The sequence below is a fragment of the Streptopelia decaocto genome, assembly GCF_964273445.1.
Source record: "Streptopelia decaocto genome assembly, chromosome: 5".
Taxonomy (NCBI): domain Eukaryota; kingdom Metazoa; phylum Chordata; class Aves; order Columbiformes; family Columbidae; genus Streptopelia; species Streptopelia decaocto.
In genome coordinates this window covers 53,048,270-53,054,269 of record NC_138659.1, presented here as the reverse complement: position 1 = coordinate 53,054,269, position 6,000 = coordinate 53,048,270, and positions in this window count along the sequence as shown.

Sequence of the window (6,000 nt, the reverse complement as noted above, 5' to 3'; positions counted from 1 at the left end):
ATGGAGGAAGAGCTGAAACTACCCTGTCCAAGGAGGCTGGGGATGCAGAACTGGGACAATAGCTGAGCTGGATGAGGCTAGGGCTGTCTTTGCTAGGGGGCATGATTCACAGATAATTGAAGATCAGGTGTGGAAGGGAGTATACAGCATGGATTGCTACAGTCAGAGAGACTGGAGGCCAGAGTACATAGTCTGGGACAGACCAATCTGTTTGGATCTACCAGACAGTCACATATAAGAAGAAAAAGTCAGATGACCTGAATGTACACACACTTTCCTGACTAGTCTACTCAGTTTTTAAAGACACAAAAACAATTTTCATTTTCTAGGAAAATTCTTCATAGTGATATAATCTCCATTTAATGTGGACTACCTTTCTTCTCAGAAAAAGCTAGTTCATTTGCTGATGAATGTCTCTACTACCACCAGAATTTATATTTTACATTACTGTAATGCAATCTTGGGTCTTAAACTCATCTAAACCAGATAAATTAAAAGATAAGTTGTCCTGGTTTCAGCTGGAATATGGTTAATTTTCTTCCTAGTAGCTGGTATAGTGCTGTTCTTTGGATTTAGTATGAGAAGAATGTTGATAATGCACTGATGTTTTAGTTGTTGCCAGGCAATATTTATAACAAGTCAAGGACTTTACAGGGAGAAGGCTGCAGGTGCACAAGAAGTTGAGAAGGGACACAGCCAGGGTGGCTGACCCAAATTGTCTGAAGGGACATTACATACCATATGATGTCACACTTGGTGCAAAAACTGGGAGAAGAAGGAAGGAGAGGGTGTTCCGAGTGATGGCATTTGTCTTCCCAAGTAGCCACTACATGTGATGGAGTCTGGCTTTCTTGGAGATGGCTGAACACTTGCCTGCCAATGGGAAATAATGAATTAATTCACTGGTTTTCTTTGCTTTTACTTTACATATTAAACCAGCTTTACCTCATCCCACACATTTTTTCACTTTCAACTTCTGCCATTCTATAGCAAAACCTCACTACAATTATCAGTCCGAAAATAATGTGGGCTCTCAAGTTCAGAGAAATTGTTCCTTCATTAACTTCTAGAGACTCTGGAACTTGGTTTTAAGAGAGATATTATTTAGTCAAGGTTGAAGCTACTTTTCTCAGTGAATGTCAGGTAAACTGCAAATCTCCTGCTGTTTTTAGCCACTAAAAACACTATTGATCTTCATGGTCATGTTTCTGTCTCATTCTGCCACTCGTGTGTTTTGAGAGGCTAAGCACCTCTAGGCATACTGTTTCCTTATTTTTTTTTTCCTCCTCTTTTCTTAAATCAGCTCCATATTTGTAATTAAGCCTCACTGGTTGGGCTTCTTTTTAGGCAGTGTATTCCTACTCTGAAAACATCAGACTTTTTGAAGATTAATAGCAAATATATTAAAACATTCAAGGCCATTGTACCTATCAGGCATTACATTATCTGAGTTAGCTAATTCAAACAGGTTACCGTGAAGTGCGAGCCAAAATAAGAGACACAGTGGTATAGTTTTACCAACTACCAGTCCTCTTGTTGCAATGAAAGTTAAAGATAAGAAGATTCCTGTCAAAAAAGATTCCTGGTACTATAATACATCCAAAATACTTCCAGAAATAAATACGAATAGGTGTTCGGTATGCACAGAATGTCTGCCATAGACAGACATCCTAGAATTCACTCCATGCTTCCCACCACTTGCTTGTCCATGTGGTCAGTCTGCCACCATTCCCTCTCCTACAGGACCATCTCTTGCAAGAGCTGCTCTCCCTTTCTGCAAGGAGGGGCCACAGCTCTGCAGTTCCACTTCTTGTGAAGAAGCCTGACACTGCTGAGCCCATCATTAGCTCTTTTATGCAAAACTTTTCAGTCTGGATCACAAGTTGACTCCCTGATTTTGTCATATTTATCTTGACCCTTTCCAATGAAAAAAAAGAGAGTGACACTTCAAATCAAAGAAGCTACATGCAAGTTGTAAATTCTTGTTTCCTGTAAATTAATGTTGCTATGAGTTACACACTACAACCTCAAAAAACACAGAACCTCTGTTAGGTCCTCCCTGATGCAACAGTATCTCCAGCTACCTCCAGGTTTTCTGTACTGTCCCACAAAATCCTCAGCCCTCTCCCATATCCCCAAGGCTCACCTGTCCCCCCCCCACACTGCAACATCCTGCATTTATCTCATTTGGCTTTTAGCTAAGGAGCAGATAGTGCAGGATGCAACTAATCCAGAGCTGCACATTCATGCAGGGGCCAGCAGATTGCTTTCACACGGGGCAAGCCAGAGTTGGTTCCTCCCTGTTTCCTTCTAATCTGGTAAATAAAATTATGTCAATATCCCTGGCGTCTACCCAGATAGTGTTTTTCATAAAATGTACGATCACTTAGTATCTTTGGGACCTCTCCTGGTCTGTCCAGTTCTGCTGAGTTGTGTAACAAGTCTACAAGTTACTGGAATATCCTGACAGACGTTGCAATTGTGTAACTGTTGTTTTCTTCTGAAAATGAGCAAAAACTGACACTATCACTACCACAAAAGTTTCAGCTGTCTTGTTCTCACATGCCTTGACTCACATGTCGTGAAAACCCTTAGATTGCTCCCAAGACCGAGCATATGTGTCCACATCTACCAACAGTGCTTCCCTAGGGCCCTTTGTGGAGAAGTTTACCTCTATCAAACCACCAGCCACAACTCTGGTTTGCTGTCATCTCCAGCTTTCTTACACCATACCTTAAATACCACAATTTTGTTTATATGTATTATATATGCAAATACCAAAACAGTCAATGGGGTTTTAATTATGTATATGTGTTACAATTATATATAGATATTTAGAGAGAGAGAGAGAGAATGGATATATATGCACTATCATGAGCTACATCACATATTGCTGGACAATCCCCAGAACTGCCATGTGTCCATTATTAATAATCTGATCCTGGAGTTCCCACCCAGGCAGAATGAAAATACAGTTCTTCCCTGGAAGCCACTGGTAAAGGTAGTTAGAATAAACACCAGTTACCTTTGTGTGACTCATGTCCAAACCTTGCTTTGGATTCTAGAATACATTTTTTCTATGCTACTGTCAGGAATTTTTGCATTAAAAGGCAGAAATAGTGCAAGTACACAGCTGTAACTACCAAATTCTTAGAAAACCCTTCAACAGGACTGGATTTTAAACCTTTGTTAAGGTGTACTGCAACAAACAAAATGAGCTTCTAAATCCCTCTCCTTGCCACAGCCAGCTAGAAGCTTAGCCAGTGCTACATCTACATTAAACAATCAAGATTTGTAATAACATCACTGGGAAATAAATAAAGCCCCATTACTTGTTTTGTTAGTGTATTAGTGCTTTGTAGATAAAACACACCCATCAAGACTTTCAGGTATCTGAAAAGACCAATTACTGCCAAGTGAGACTTAGATGTTTTATTGAGAAAGTTTTGATTAAATACTTCTACCAAGGAAGTGAATACAGCTTTCACAAAATACGTGTTATATATATCTTCACTATTACTTCACAACTTCACTGTAGCCACCAGAAATGTGTAGGTACCAAGAAAACTGTTTGGCATAGCAAGGTAAAGCATACAAGTGAGCTTTTCTATTAAAACACTTGGGAGTAAAGGACTGAATATTTACTTTCCACTGCTATTATCATAATTTTTTTAGTTAAAACCCTCCTAGTTTTAAGTTCAGTTCTCATTTCTTACTCTCAAACCTAGTGGGAAAAATACATCAGCTCACAGTGGATGAAGAACGTGTATATTTATGGTTTTTATTCTCCATTTTGCTCAGGGAATGCTAAGGTCTCAAAAGAAAGTTTGGCAGCAAGAAGCAAGCGCTGTAAGTATAATAATTTCTGAATGCAGAAGGTCCATGTTATGCCTATAGCCTCCTGGGAGATTGCTTTCTACTCTGTGTTTGTAGAGCTCCTGGCATGCAGAATTCGGTCAGGGTTTCAAAATTATATTAATAATAGCATTTGTAATAGTGCTAACTGCAAATTACTAGGCTCTATCAGGACAGTTAAATTCTAGAAATTATATTGGTGCTATATGAGCACTAATTTATCCTATTATTCTATAATTGAGATATCTGAGAGAAGAGCATGGAAGCAGTGAGCTGAAGCTCAATAGGCAAAGGAAATAAAACAGAGAATCAACTTGTTATGCTGATGGGACTGAGGGCATGTGCCTTTCCACATATTACATACTCTTTTGTTACCTGTCCATAGCTTTCAGAGAAAAACAGTGCTCTTCTGCTAGCTATGCCAAGTGTGGAGGGAAGTTAAATTCCTTCTTCTAAAAAACAGTTCAACTAAACAGATACAAATCTGAGTCACAAAAGGAGAGGAAAAAAAAAATGCATATAGCACATGGGCTCAACTATGCAATTAATTTCCAGAAAGAAAAGGACACAGAGCCATGGAGCCATGGAGTTTGGACCTAGGTTGAACAGTCATGGGAGGGCGGTTTTGGTTATAAACACAGCGTTGGGATTTGCTAGAAAGCAGATAGAATATTACAGTAAACTATCAGTCATGGTACTTGTAAAAGAGGGTTGCTACATAAACTAATTGTCTGCCAGCCAGTTGCAAGCTAGTTATTTTGCTTCAGCTTTCTGGCTTAGGAAACACGCATGCTATGTAATACAAAACAGAGATGTCATAAACTAGAAAAGCAATTCCCCACAGGCGAGTCGCAAGAAACATCAGACACGGCTGAATCCAGGATGAACTGTGGCTGTGGGAACAGAGGAAAAATACTAGCTGGAAACAATCAACCCCACAGAAGAAGTAATTAAATATTCTTTTGCTTTCCTTACCACATTAGTAGCAGAGCTACCAAGCCGTTACTCGCTCAAGGCTCCAGCTTTGGGTTGGGCCTGGTCATGCTAGAATTGTTGCTGGTGAGAAACTTCAATGGCCTCAAACACTGCACCCTGCAGCTCTGCATCAGCATGGTCCTGCTGACCCAACAGCATGGACCCACCAGAGCTGAGAAGGAGAGAAAAAGGGGTAGAGGCAAGTGCTTACCTCCTCAGGTTTAGAAGGTTGTGAAGAATGAACCTCTGTTTGCAGGAGGACATGTGCATGCAATGTATTCCAGGTTCTCAGCTGATGCAGGAACAAGGGAATGATCATTTGACTGCCTAAGTGAAAAAACACTGCAAACCTGGCAAAGCAGCTGGCAGTACTCAGCCAATTTTCTTAAGGGAGAAGGGTAAGCTGTCAGCAGCTGTTCAAGGAAAGTATTTTGGAGTTACCAGGAAAACAGAATATCAGTGGAGAACATAGATAGGATTAAAAAAAAAAAAAAAAGGAAGACAGCTGGTAGGCATTTATTTGCTCAGCTGATTAGGCCACCTCTGAGCTTTCAGGTTTTGTAAGCTGCAAGCATCAGAGGACCATGCTTACACAGCTTACATTCCAGCCCTTAGCACCCATGTATTTCCCATGTTAATTTTTCTGGTTAGCCTGATAAATTTCATTGTGTCAGCTATTTAGACTAGTTCCAGAAGTTTTGTAAATAAATCTCTTAAAGGGGCTTTGTAATTATGCAAAAGTGTTGTTTCTTAGGGGTGCTTCAAAGCTCCTCCACAGCTGCTCTTAGCACCTGAAGAGGTGTGTAAACAGCCTTACATCAATATAGTTTCTAGCAGTGCTTCTTCATATAATTTTGATAAAGAGGGTACATCTTGCTCACCTTTAAAACAGATTTTTTATAGCTTATCCTAGACTTTGGGCTACTTAATCACCTGAATTGTTTGCTGCTTAGTTCTGAGGACAAGTAAAAGTATCTGCCATCTAAATTCTCCCTGGAAGTATAGGCAACACATCTTTCCATATCTTATCCATATCCCTCCAAATCACGTGTCTGTAGTATTGAAATTTCTCTCAACAAACTAAAACCAGAGTAGTCATGTTTCTGCCTGTCTGGCCTACATCCAGCTTGGTATGTTCATTTTTTTGTTTTCTACATGTAAAACCTGTTG